Raw genomic sequence first — 14,663 nt, 5'->3', positions numbered from 1 at the left:
CACTGGCTTTTTGAGCTCTATACTTATGCTTCTCTTGCTTATGGTTCCCCATTCTCCCAGTAGTCTAGTGCAATTGTATACCTATTTTGGGACAATTTAGTGCAGTGTGGGCTATTTCTGAAGTTTATATTCAATATTGTAGGTGATTGATCTACTGTTGTTTGATCTCTTAATTTACTGTGAACTGCTAGCGTTTTGAATTACCATATTCCTTGCCTTTATAATTTTGTAGTACAAAAAAAGTGTCAGCAAATGGCCATCATCATTAACTTTTTACTAAACATGTTGTGACAATGTAAACTTTTGGGTTTAGTTGTCATTTAATTCCTTACCTCCTCCTTTTTATAAAATCAAGAAATATACCAACAGTATAAATTCTGCTAATGAAAGTAATACTACAGTATCTTACTCTGCTAGAAAATATAACAATTTTCTCCATATCAAATTACCATATCTGTCATAATCACTGAATCAAAGACAGGTACAGCTTAAATAATGAAGATTAGAGTAAATGTTTCTTAGACGCTTGTGCCTGGTGTCAGTATGTATTAAATGTCTTTGATGTGTTCTAAGTAATAGACTGCATACACTACAGGAAATGCAACAAAACCCCTAAGGGAATGAAGCAATAGAAGTCTCAATTGTTACATGGTAGAAATGCTTTCATACATCCTGTAGTCGCATTGGCATGTCAAAAACTGATTAATCCAATGTATTATACATCTTAAACTATGGGATAACCATCACTTGATCACTGGACAAAGAAACGAGGAGTAATGGAGGTGTCATCATTTTCCTTATTGACTTTGAACAGCTGCTTGGAAAATAAATCTGTTTTATCAAAATCTTACACACTTTCTTGCTTATAGCTAAATAATGATATACTGCTGTGCTCTAGATTTGAGTTAAAATCAATTATAATAGTTTTTATCACATGTATGCTTTTTGTGCTAATGAAAAACAAAGCATTTTATAATACTGAGAATAGTTTATTATGTATTTATTTGTTTTATGACTGCTATTTTTTTTTTTTAAAAATAGCTTATTAGCTTTTACTTTTTTGAGTAAAAACCGTATTATACACTTTTGTTTTATTACAAAATAATGCAATTAACTTGCAAAGCAAATATTCGTCTTAAAATAATTATCGCTAGAAATACAAATTGATAAATAAATTGCTTTCTATTTCTCTTTGTAAATTCTGTGTTTTCTTTGAAAGTAGCCCTTGGAAATTTATGAAGTGCAAAACCCTGTATCCACAGAGCAAATGCCGCTATGGACCTGCGCATCTAGATTTGCATAAGTGCACCTAGATTTCTTCTGGAGCGCATAGGTTTGCAAAGTAAAATTGCTGCGTTTGCCAATGAGAAGCTTTCACAAGCAGAGGGGAGGAGTTGGCCAAAGTGGAACGGTTTGAATATGTGCCTAGTTAAGTAAGCGGAGTGTCTCGATGGGGAGTGTAAAAATTAGATTTAATTTTGTGGAGCAAAATTATTCTAAAATGATAAAGACTAGAGAGAATGCATTTTAAAGAGTGTTTCTTGCTGTGCACAGCCAATCCCCCTCCGGAAATAGACGTGACTTTTGCACCAGCTCAGGGGCTTAGTACTATATTGTAATGAGACCAAATAGTTGTCATGCACAAGGAATTTTGTAATGAAAAATGAAAAAAAAATCACATAAAATCTCACATACAGTGAGAGCAAAAATCCTGTGGGAGACCCAACTACCAAGTTGAGGAAGATCCTATGATCTGATGCAACCAATATCTTACTACTTTGCAATGCAAGGTTCACCATAGGACTGAACAGATATCAAATGTCAAAATAAAAATAAAAATACCTCTGCAATATTTATGCTGGTTATTTTTATTTTGACATTTGATATCTGTTCAGTCCAATGGCGCACCTGTCAATGCATTTTTGATATTGGGTTTTCAGAGAACGCTTGTAGGTTTGAAGACTAGAAGAAGTACTATTCCTCCATTACCAAACCAAAACTGATTTGCATAACTTTCAGATTTTTCTCTTTCCTTTTTTAAAGTCAGTTTAAGTATTTTAGCATTTTAATCGTTTCATATGGGAAAAAGATAGAAAAAAACACGCCTCTGCTTATGCTAATTGTAATATCCACTGCACAGCTCTACATGTAGACTAGATATCTATGTAACATTTTAATCATAACCTAAACAATAGAAAAAAGCCCTTCACTTTGCAACTAATGTAGTCTACCCACAAAAAGAGGTACTTATGTAACTTCAACAACTGTTTAATGTTTGTTACTATAACCCTAATTATGTCATAGTCAGTGAACTGTAACTTGAGTTATAACAAATTTCCTTCTCTACTGGCACATTGAATAGCCGGCGGTCTTCATCATTATTATTATTATTTCTGAAAGATAATCTAATGCTTTTATTTTTCAAGGCCAAAATGTTAGCTATGGAAATTAATGCCATGCATCAACCTTGCTCAACCTTGTTGCTATTACTTTGAAAACATTAAGATAACTTTTTATAATACTTTTATATTATTTTTTTCTAATATTGTTTCTGACAGTTTTTTCATGTCAGAAATACAATGTTATACTGCAAATTGTGCAACTAAATTTATGCAAATGTCATAATCTATTTTTATTACTGCTGTTATAAGTTTTGGATCTATATAAAAGCTTAATGTTTTTATTGTTGCGTGATGAAAAATGCAATACATTTAGTTAGTTTAGCAAAAATGAATGTGTGCAATGAATAATTATTTCTTCAATTAATACCTTCAATTAGATTGCGATTGCTTCTTACTCTCTCTCCTTCTCACTTTCACTCTCCATGACTCTTAGTGCTGCATGAAAAACACTTTTAAATATTCTGAATTACATTGATTCGGAAAGTACAAGCTTCAATATTCCTATTTTTTTCCAATGTAACAGGATTCTGAATACATATATAAATTACTGAAAAAATGCATGCCGTATTTTGGCTGTTCATAAGATCTACTCTCAGGTGATTAGCCTACCTATGTTTATACACTATAATGACATTGATACTCAACACTGTATAATAAATTAACTTTTTTTTACATTTATTTAAGACATATCTCTCAACCTTTATAATCACTAGCCATTTATTTTTGTACAGTATACTGTTTTTCTGTAAATATAAAGCTTCAAAATAAAAATAAATAAACCTGCTGAATTTATTTTGAATACCACATCAAATCACATGTAAAATATCTAAATAATGAGATTCCCAATTTTAATACTTAACAATAATTTTTAACTCAATCATGTGTGCTATGAAGGCAAAAAACATCCAAAAGAGCAAGCATTTTATCAGCTTATTGGAAAATGTATAAAATATATTGCAAATTCACTGTACAGACAAAATTAGCACACTTGCGGCTGTTTGGGCTACTTTTAAACGTATAGCAGGTTAACCACTTAAGGAATCATCTTTGCTGTGCGTTTTGACAGGAAACAAATGCTCTTCTATTGGCAAATGACGCTCTGAGGCTGATGGAGGGAGAGTACTATGACAGTTTGCGTAGCGTATCTTGCATTAATTTGCTCTGTGCATACCCAGAAATGGGGCCACACACATTTGTACCTATGCAAATATTCGTGATTCTGGCACTTACTCTCACTTGCACCTGGAGAAGTGGGAAAGGAGCATTCTAACATAGGTCAAGTACAGTAAGGGTATGTTTACGCAAATGAGAACAGATGCAAACTTGGAAACAGACACATATATACGCCTGTCTAAGAGATATTATTTGCAGTGGGTCAAAGGCAGATGCATTATTATGATAATGATGATGACGGTTTGCAAGTTTACCACTTGTGGCTGGCTGCCTGCAGAAGCTCAGGTGACGCTGAAGGTGCTTTCTTCAGTGCATATATTATGCTTCTAAGTACGTATTTAAGCAAATTTTTCTCGTACACGAGAGGGGAAGTTGTTTCTCATGTATTAGTTTTATGATTCTGTGTTAAGTCTCTGTCACTGTTTTGTATCTGACTGCAGTACCCCTATGGCACCAGAGGTGCTGCTGTTCCACCATTGAACATTTTCCCCTCATTGGCAGGAGTTAATCTTCTGCTCCTTGTTAATTTGCGCAGCTGTGTCACTGATAATTTATGTCTGCTCCTCCCCATGTACCTTTCTGGTCATTGGTTGTTTCTCCCTTTGTCAACTTGTATTGCTACATTCTGTTCCTGTGAAATCCTTGCTCCTGCCTGTATCATTGTTACTTGTACCTGCTGTTCAGTAACTACTTACTACTCACCTGTACTCAGTTACCTGGATGTTTACCTGAAAACTGTCTTGTGCTTTGGACATATTGCAAAGTTACAGTTCCTGTGAATTCCTAGTCCTTGCTGTTAGTTCCTGTTTGGTTAAGTTAACTTTACCTGCTTTGTTGTATTCATTACCATTTACAGGTTATCCATCCACACCCGGATGTTTGTTTATATACCCAGCTTTACCTGGTCAGCGTTAACTTTCATCACCTGGAATGAGTTCTCGCTGCAATAAAATAGTTTTATGTTTTCATCATACTCCTGGCTCCATTGCTGTCATAACAAGGATCTAGTTTTTGGAACAGAATTTTAATAATTAAATAGCTTTTATACAGTTTGTTGATGCCTAATTGCAAATATGTATTTTGCAAAAAAAAAAAAGCAAATGTTTCTAAACATTATAAACATGGGCATAGGTGTATATGACATATGCGTAAACTGGCAGCATATGCTTCTGGTGCAGACAGTGGCTGGCAGGCATTTGACCCCCAGATTGGTACCATAGTGGTCTACCTGGGGCTGGGTCACTGGACCACCTGTATTTTTTTCCCTTTAAAATGTTCATGTCTTGCCCCTCTGATATAAAATTTGCCAGTCTGCTCCTGGGTGCAGACCCTATCAAATCTTGGGATAGTTGCATATGCCCACAAATGCATCTTTTTTAGTGAACACAATTTTCGTCAGCAATTTGTGGCACAATTGCAGCCAAGCCTACATTAGCCCCTCTGTTTGCATGATCAAACATATAAGCATATATGTAATACTAATTTGCATAAATGAACCAATTAATAACATGAAGCAGCATTTACAAGCACAAAAAATGCACAAGCTATCACATAGCATGCATAAAATCAGTGTATGCAATTGTATTGCAAAAACACATTAAAATGTTTAAAACATGTTTCACTGAAAAAACAAAAGGGTAAGTGTTTTAAGTGTATAAATCTAGAATATCTCTCATTTATGCAACTTGCCAAGGGCCTGATTCATTAAGGATCTTAACTTGAGAAATGTCTTATTTCAGTCTCCTGGACAAAACCATGTTACAATGCAAGGGGTGAGCAGTTTGGGCCCTTCCTCCCGAGTGCCCTTTTCTTTGGGAGGTTCATCCACCACAGGTCCCCAAAATTTATTTCCCATGTCAGGGGTTTTTACCGAATCCACAGGATTTAGACCTCTGCCGTCACGCGGAGACTTACATAGAGGGTGGTCTCCTCACTCTATACCTGCGGGTCAAGTCGCAGCACCCGCGACAGTTGTTTCCCCTTTGCTCTTTTAACAAGATTGGGCTAGCATGGGTCAGATCCCCTCCTTGGCCCCGTCAGATTCTACTGGGCATACCTTTGGGGTACGTAATTTAGCCCCTTTGCCTTTGTCGCTGTTCACATCCTCAGCGCCTGTGGGGCACACTCCTTTCCAATTTTATCCTCCTCCTAGTCAGGAGGGGTTCCACCGACCAATGCACGAGCGGGTCAGAGGGTGCCGTGGGATTTACCTTATCCGTCACCAGATCACAGGCCTAATACCCAGAGTTTGTCAACAAATATTCCCCCCTACCCTACACCATCCATGCACTACACGCATCATTATCCATCAACAGCAGGTACCGAACTCAGCATGGCAGGAGATGGTCAGTCAAATGTTGGGTTGATAGCTTCATCAGGCTTAGATTCCAGGGGGCGGCCTCCTCCCCCGGGGTTTTTACAGCATTTTCAGCCTCACACAGCAGATATATCGGTTAGGGTTCAGACCCTCCCCCCCCTCCCTGCCTTTCAACCAGTCAGTTGTTGCGGATGCTAACTTCAACCTGTCTACAGCATTACAGGTGGTCATGTCTGAGCCTGAAAAAGAGCAGAGAGTCAGAGGTCGACTACAGCAGACAATCAAGCGGCAGAGGTCGTCTCGAAACTCCAAACGGCTTCAGCCATACGGACTAATTTTGGGACGCAAGAGGAGGGGGCACTTGCGTAAGTGGCAGCTGGGCATCCAGAGGTTGGAGAAGCATTACCTTCGACTTCTGAGGCTTTTCCAGGACAGCAGGCATCTGCAGCAACCATTGGTGAGTCAAGTGATTTTGTTATTTCATATGAACATACACCTAGTTCACCAGTATCGACCACAAGTGAGAAATATATTTCCTCATCAGACAAAGGCCCCTGTAAGTTAATTAAAATTTTGAATACTCATTTCAGTCACCATAAGTCCCATTTAGACAAGCCATACTTGCCACCCATAGGGTCAGCAGCGACAGGGCTAATGGTCAGGTGTGAGAATACAGCCCTTTTGTCTGGTTTACGGCACAGCGTTAGGGAAAAGATCAAGGGTTTATATGTGAACATGTTGAATGAACAGTATCGGCCAAAAAGGATTTAAACTCTGCATGCGCGAAAGGGGGCATTGGAGAGGAAGCTTTTAAAACGTTCCCCAACTGAATCACAGTGTTTTGCGCATTCTTAGCGTGTTATCTAGAAACCAGACCTGAGGCTAGCATAGAGGTTTGGAAAAACTTACACCTCATTAACGAGATGTACATTTGTGACCGACCGGGTACGTGGCCCAAATATGACGAACAATTTCGCGAGAAAGTGAGCGGACAGATAGACACGTCGTTTGGAGGTAGAGATGTGGATATATGGATGAAACTAAATTGGAGCGAGCCTCAGTCTAGGTCAAGGGTTGATGGTGAATAGGTTTCAACAAGGGGGGAGATGTAGCGCCCCCAACTATCAAAAAACAGATGCTTTGCGTTTATCAATGCATCTTGTGGGAGAGGCGAGTCCTGTAAGTATAGGCACATGTGTTCAAATTGTCGGGGACCACACCCAGCCAAAGAGTGTCCGAGGTGTGTTCCCATTCTCGGATGGGGCCGCGGCATTGACAACTGCAATGCTTAAAGCTCATTCGCCTATCAAAATTACGATTTTGGAGAGGTGACTCAATCTCTATCCACATTTTCTTTGCAAAGGTTTTCATCACGGTTTCCGGCTTCCCATCAGCTCTGCGTTTTCCGTCAGAGCCTCTAAGAACCTTAAGTCAGCTTACTCTATCCGGAAAGGTTAGCCTGGGTCGCATGATAGGTCCTTTTCTATCATCCACCATCCCGGATCTAGTGATTTCTCCAGTGGGTGTAGTCCCAAATAAAGTCCCGGGTAAATTTTGTTTGATACAGCACCTGTCCCAACCATTAGAAGGCTCCATTAATGATGCAATAGATCAGGACATCAGTCGCTTGAGGAGACCCTGGCTCTTATTAGACTCTTTGGCAGGGGGGCTCTCATGGCCAAACTGGACATTGAATCTGCCTTCCATTTACTCCCTTAGCACCCGGATTCATTTAAGTTTATGGGCTTTAAGATCAAAGATAAATATTTTATTGATCGATGTCTCCCAATGGGGTGCTCTCTATCTTGCGCATATTTTGAGGCTTTTAGTTCTTTTCTTCATTGGGCCATTCAGGCAGGGACAGGTCACAAAGGAGTACCACATTATTTAGATGATTTCCTATTCATTGGACCGGCTAACTCTACACTATGCAGGGATATGTTATAATCGGGGCAGGCCCTATTTTCTGTAATGGGTGTTCCTATAGCTCGAGACAAGACAAAGGGACCCTTAACATGCCTTTCTTTTCTGGGGATAGAAATAGATACGGCAGAAGGTTGCTGTCACTTGCCGAGGGACAAGATCACGAAATTGGAGGGCTCGATATCCAGGACCCTGGCTTCTCCCCTTAACATGTTGCAGGAGATTCAAACTCTATTAGGGTCCTTCAATTTCACTTGTAGAGTTATTTCTATGGGGAGAGTGTTTTGCAGAAAGCTTCAGCTGGCTATGGCCAGTCGCCGTTGACCTCCCATACTACACTTAACGACGAAATTAGGGCGGATTTTGATATTTGGAGTTCTTTTCTGAAGAGATTAAACAGCTCTAGAATTTGCTTTCTAAAAGGTTTTGGGGCTTATTTGCAAGGCGAGTGGTGTTCATTCCCCTGGCACCAGGAATGGGTAGATAGGGACAGAATCTGCAACTTACTTGTGTTGGAGTTATTTCCCATCATTGTGTAGCTTAAGTTGTGGGCCCCTTAATTGAGAGGATGAAATGTCTCCTTCTGGTGCGATAATTTGGGCATGGATCAGGCAATAAACCACCAGAGTGCATTGTCTAGACCAGCAGTTAATTTGCTAAGTTTTTTGGTGCTTCATTGCCTGGACTTGCCTGGACTTCGACATAAATTTTTGCACTAAATATGTCCCGGGAATAGACAACTGCATAGCAGACTCCCTATCTCGTTTTGATTGGGTTTGTTTTAGAGCTTTAGCTCAGCATGCCAACCCATCGGTATAACATGCCCATCTTATATTTGGAAGATGGTCGAGCCGGTTTAAGGTCCCTGGCTGAATCTTCCTTGGCCCCATCCACTTTAAAGGCTTATCGATCGGCATGGCAGCGTTGGGAAAAAAAATTGTTATCACATGGGGTCGGTGCCCCGGGGACTAATCACGGTATTGCTAATTTCATGTGGGAATGTTATCACGAGGGTTTCAGTAAATCAGCCATGTCATCTACCTTGGCCGGGATAGCTTTTATGGCGAACATGCAAAGGCTCACAGATTCCTCCAAATCGTTCCTTATTGCCAAACCTTTGAAAGGTTGGGCGAAGCTCCGCCCCATTCCTCAGGATAACAGGAAGCCCATAGACCCCACTTTGTTATCTAGCATCATTTCAGCTTTGTCTCAGGTTGCTGTGAATCAATATGAAGTTGCCATTTTTAGCACTGCTTTTTCTATGGCCTTCCACTGTGCTTTTAGAGTTAGCAAGCTAGTGGCCCAATCCATTTTGGGACTCATTCCTTCCGTATTGGGGCAGCTACTGCTGTAGCAACAGGGGGGGGCACCTGTTTCAGCCATTCAAGCCCTGGGTAGGTGGAAGTCCAATAGTTAGAAAAGTTACATTAGGCCATTTATTTTGTCCCTTCTATGCAGTGGGGGCATGAAGGGATTTTTCCTATTCTTCCTGTGGTCAGCCTGATTGGCTGTGAGCTGGCCAAGGCTTGCATAGGTTTCTACCTTCACCTGGGTTGCTGCTTCTTTTCTTTTCCGCTACTTTATTAAGTTCATGCTTTTATATTTCTGCACATTTACAGGTGTTGCTTTAGTCTTAATGGCTTAGTGGTATATGTAGCCCCCCCCCCTTTTTGTCTTTTCCCCTTATTATAAGTTTACTTTCAGGCTGGTTGTTGTGCTTCGCATGGTTAGTCAGCGCTTTTGTCATAGGTTTCTGAGTTAAGTTTATAGCAGAGAGTTCAGTATCCTGTTTTTTCTAGTCTATCTTACCTATGTTAATATCTTCTGTCTTAGGTGTGGTCGGAAAGAAGATACATATTTGGGTTATGGGGCATTCATTTGTTTATTGGGCAAGTACACATGCGTTGGCCCAAAACTGCTCCAGGTTACTAATCAAGGTAAAGTCAGATGGATTGGCAGAAAGGGCATGAGATGGGCCAACTTTGTGCCCCTTCTGATTAATAAAATCAGTTTGCATGGTGATCTGGATATCCTGGTCATTCACTTGACGGGCAATGATGTTGGAATAGGTACATCATTGGACCTTATTATCAGCATTCGCAATGATATATCAGCATTTTCCCAATGGTGCCCTTACATTAGACTGTGCTGGTCCCATATAATCCAACGTCTTAAATGGAGATAGAGAATTCCTGTGATTGCCATAGCAGCCATCATTAGGTAGGTAAATCAGTCAGCGAGTAAAGTTGTTTGAGCGTTGGGAAGTTCAGTCATATTTCACCCTTTGTTGAAAGCAGAATCGTCTCATTTGTTTAGGCCGGATGGAGTTCATCTTACAGAGGAAGGGTTATAGACCAGTTGTTTTGGAAGTTGAGGGCTGTGGTTAGGCCTGGTGTTGGCGGGCTGCGTATCTGTTAAAAGATTGCGGCTGGTGGTAGGAGAGCTCTGCAGTCAGTAGGTATGCATATGATGCTGGATTCATACTGACACAGGTTACAACCCCCCCCCCACCCCCCCCTGTTGATGTCAACAGATGGTTGGTCCGTCTGTGGGGAGGACCCTTGTCCGTTATTTACAGGTTACTACCGGCAGTTAAGTAGGGGGCGTAGTCTTGCCGTTTAGACAGATTTTACCCCCAGCCAATAGATAAGGTATCATCCTGGGTTGGTGGTAATATGGTCTGACCTTTCCTCCCTTATTGGTTTTGCTGTTGCTGACTGCTCTGCTCTCGTCCGCCATTCAGTTCTCAGGAGGTTAAGTTTATACATTCATCTTAATAAATTTATATTATTATTCCAACATTATTTTGGTGCCCGTGCCATTATTGGTTAAATAAGATGTTTATTTAATTGTATTGTGTGATAATATGGGAACTTCCTCAATATGCATTTTATATTTACACAGATTACATTTTTACATGTATTATTATTATCCTTTATTTATAAAGTGCCGCCATATTATGCAGTGCTGTACATTGATGGCAAGCATAATACAAATAAATGACATGCAATTACATGAAACATAAGGTACAGATGACTTTACAATCTGGTGGTGATTGGAACTATTGATACATAACGTAGTAGAATAACAACTGCAGCTACTAGTGGATGTGGGAAATCTTCAAAAAAAACCTTTCCTTGATGTAATAACACTCCTCTGCACTGCTCTGTAATTTCCTACCGCTCTAACAAAGTTTTAACTATTTTATTTTGCAATGCAAAGTATTTTCAGCCAAAAATAGTAAAGCAGCCATAGACAGATATTCCTAATTTGTCATTGGAATGCTGCTAGCCACTTGAATATATTTGGTGCTATTTTCTTAATATATATGACTTATCAGTACTTAATCAATCACACTTCTTCTGTGTTTTCTTTTGGGAAAACATATTAGACGGTAACAGATTACTGTGTGTTAGAGGCATGCTTAAATATGTGCATCTATTTAAGTGGTCATCCTTGATTAATTGTGTGACCCAAATATATACAAACATATCAATGTGAGCCGTAAACCTTCAGAAAGTCCAGTGGACCTGTAAACATCATAAAGTTATTTTTTACATTTTATGTGGATGTCTTCTAAAAAAAGTTAACCTGTTTATAGTCAGTAAGGGTAATTTATGAAGTTGTAAAACTGCAGACTCACAGTGCAATGCTGTTTCCTCTCCCATATCAAAAACCTATTTTTGCATGATTGTATCAGTTTTGCAACAAAGACCGTGAATTAGTACATTACCAAGAAAGTGGCAGCTGGCGTTCAAGATTTTGTTCCTTCTCATTTTATGAGCTGCATGAATGAGGGCTTTCCTTGCTCAAAGCAGGTTAACTACTGTAATGTGAATGATTATATGTTCTAATAGAATAACATGTTTTTATTTATTTATGGGTCAATATAGAAAAGATGGAGACACATCATATATAGGAGCATTCCTGGCTTATTGAGTGGCTACAAGACATTCTTGCTGGTGCAACCTCAAAGCAATGAGAGTGCTGTTTGTCAGTTTAGGAAATGCAATAAAAATAAATAGGTATAAAAATCTTCTGTGGATTAGTAAGAGGAATGATCAGTGACTGAATAAGCTGCATTTCACCATTCTATCTGCTTTCAGCTATTTATTTTTTGAAGTTGTTATTGGTGGGGAATTCGGCCAACACTTAGGGTGACCTCCAGCATCCCAGAAGCAACCACTAACATACACACACGAAAAAGATAAATTGGTAGAAGAAGACGGCGCTATACAATATATTCTGAATGAAATAAAGGAAGTCTGTTAAAGAACAGTCTCACTGTTAAGAAGTCAAATAATCCTCTGCATGAAATTTCATTAAAGATGTAAATGCTTCATTAGAGAATTCAGTGAATGGTTCAATATCTTCCAACCGATCGCTATTTTGGGTATTAAATCCTCAGCATACCATATGGAAAAAAAGAAACAAATTATGGTGCAGTATTTCTCAATAATATAAAATTTCTGATATGAAGATACACAAGCCAAATGGTTTTTATAATATGTCATATTATATGCATACTTGCCAACTCTCCCGAAATGTCCGGGAGACTCCCGCATTTCGCGAGAGTCTCACGGACTCCCGGGAGAGTGTGGCAATCTCCCGGATCTGCCCACTTCACTGCCCACTAGGTCCAAAATGCTGCGATTCACCGGGAATCGCGGGGACAAAATGACGAGCTATCCGGAGCCCCGCCCCCTGCACGGCCACCTTCCCCAGCATGCTCCCGGATCATACTTGCCATAAGTTGGCAAGTATGATTACATGTCATTGCATCTACAACCCCCACTATATTTTGTAATATATAAATATATATATATATATATATATATATATATATATATATATATATATATAGCTTTAAGCAACATTTCCTTCCAGCTGTTTAAATTTAACTTTGAGTCAAAGACTGTGCATGTTCTGGTTCAAAAATCAATGCTAATTGTGGGATTGCCTGATCTGATCTTAAATAAATGGTGATATCTGGGACCACCTTAAGCTTGATGGTGGGCCCAGTGAAAACCCATTTATTCCTAAACTCCAAACTACTAATATAACTGCACTGGACATATACAAACAATGACAAATGTGCACAGACACCATTTAGAAGGAACATTTGTATGGTAGGTGGGTGATTGGGATCTGTTAAGAATAAATAGAGTTCTCCATTATAAATAAAATGCCTTGAGTTTAATTACAGTTACCACTATACATGAAAAATAAAAGACTTGCCTCTTTTCTTTCATTGAAGTGGAGGTGCCTTCCATATAGTGGTAAATAACTAAAAATATAATAAGAATATTAAATATCTGAATTTAAAAATGTGGGTACTTTATGACAGGTAATTGTATGTACATTTAAATATTGTAATAAACCCAAAAAAACTTTACTATGTATTAATTTTGTAAAATGATTATTCCTGAACCTGGCTAATTGTTCACTATCACAGTATAACATTGACATAGAACTGTGAACTTTGAATATCTATCCTCTGTATTTTTTACTTGACCTTGCAATTGCTGCTTAACAAAGGGTTACCTGCAAGGTATTTATATTCCGTGAGAATGGACATACTACCAAATAATGCAGCACAATGCTTCTCTGTAAACAGTGTACTTTGTATTAGCAAAATGTGGTGTACAGAGTTAATTGACAGCATGATAATTGCACTTTATACGATTTTTATAGAAATATTCTTGATTGATTCTGAATGTGATCTATAAGTACATTCTTCTAGTTATAAAATCAAAGTAAAATCTTGCTTAGAAGTAAAAAAATATTTTACTTTTAAGTGTTGACATTTTTCTTTGCTGAGACTGCCTCTTGGGGTCTAGCATGGAGTCTCAAATTATACTGAAAGTTAAAGCATATTAATAATTTCATTGAACAGACTACAGCTACAACATACATAGTATGTTGGTAACATTGGAGACTTGCATGTAGTTTCAGCAAGTGTCATAAAAAGAATATATTAAGCTGGCATCTGTGGATTGTAAGGATGGTCAGACATGTGGTAAGGTTTTCTTATGTATTTTCTCAGTGAAGTTGTCCTTCTAATCAGACATTAGTGAGTCAACCATGAATCATACCAGAAATCAATGTTTCTGAATTCACCATAGATTTGACCTGTGACTGAGCTGAAATTTGATTAAATATCTTATTCATTTACATTGCTGCTACATAACAAAATGACAGAAGACACATGCTTTTGAGAAACAATTATGTTAAAATATGAATGAATTTGTTATTTTTATTTTTCAAAAATCTGTCTGCACATTTCAGTCAGAAAACATCACTCCCTGATGTCCCTTAATAACTGTCAGAACATCAGGTCAGCTTTTATTTGTTGCTCTATGTAGTTAATCATAAAACAGAAACAAACATATAGGGGCATATTCAATTGTCCGCGGGATTGCCGAAAATCCTGCGGTCCGCGCAGGATTACTGTTTTTACGGTAATCCTGTGCGGAAAAACCGTTAATACAGTAATTTACTCACTGGATTTCAGCTCGCAGCTCAGGGAGCTGCGAGCTGAAATCCAGCGAGAGATTACCGTATTAACGGTATTAGTTTTTCCGCGCTCGAACCCGCAGACAATTGAATACCCCCCATAATGTAAAGATGAGTACTAATTTTGATATTAGGAACAACAGCAGCCATGATGTTTATAAATGCCCTTTGACAATTAAAAAATCCATTAACAACATCTAAAATACATCAAGTATCTGTATTTGGTATGCTTATTGTTGTTATTTGCCCTTGAACTGTCTCTTTGTATTGTGTACCAATACTATAGCGATAAGCATGAATTTATTTGATTCATGTATATTCATCAGCTTCAG

The sequence above is a fragment of the Mixophyes fleayi genome, chromosome 1 (genome assembly GCF_038048845.1).
Source record: "Mixophyes fleayi isolate aMixFle1 chromosome 1, aMixFle1.hap1, whole genome shotgun sequence".
In the NCBI taxonomy this organism is placed as follows: domain Eukaryota; kingdom Metazoa; phylum Chordata; class Amphibia; order Anura; family Limnodynastidae; genus Mixophyes; species Mixophyes fleayi.
Note: the sequence above shows the minus strand (reverse complement) of the source record.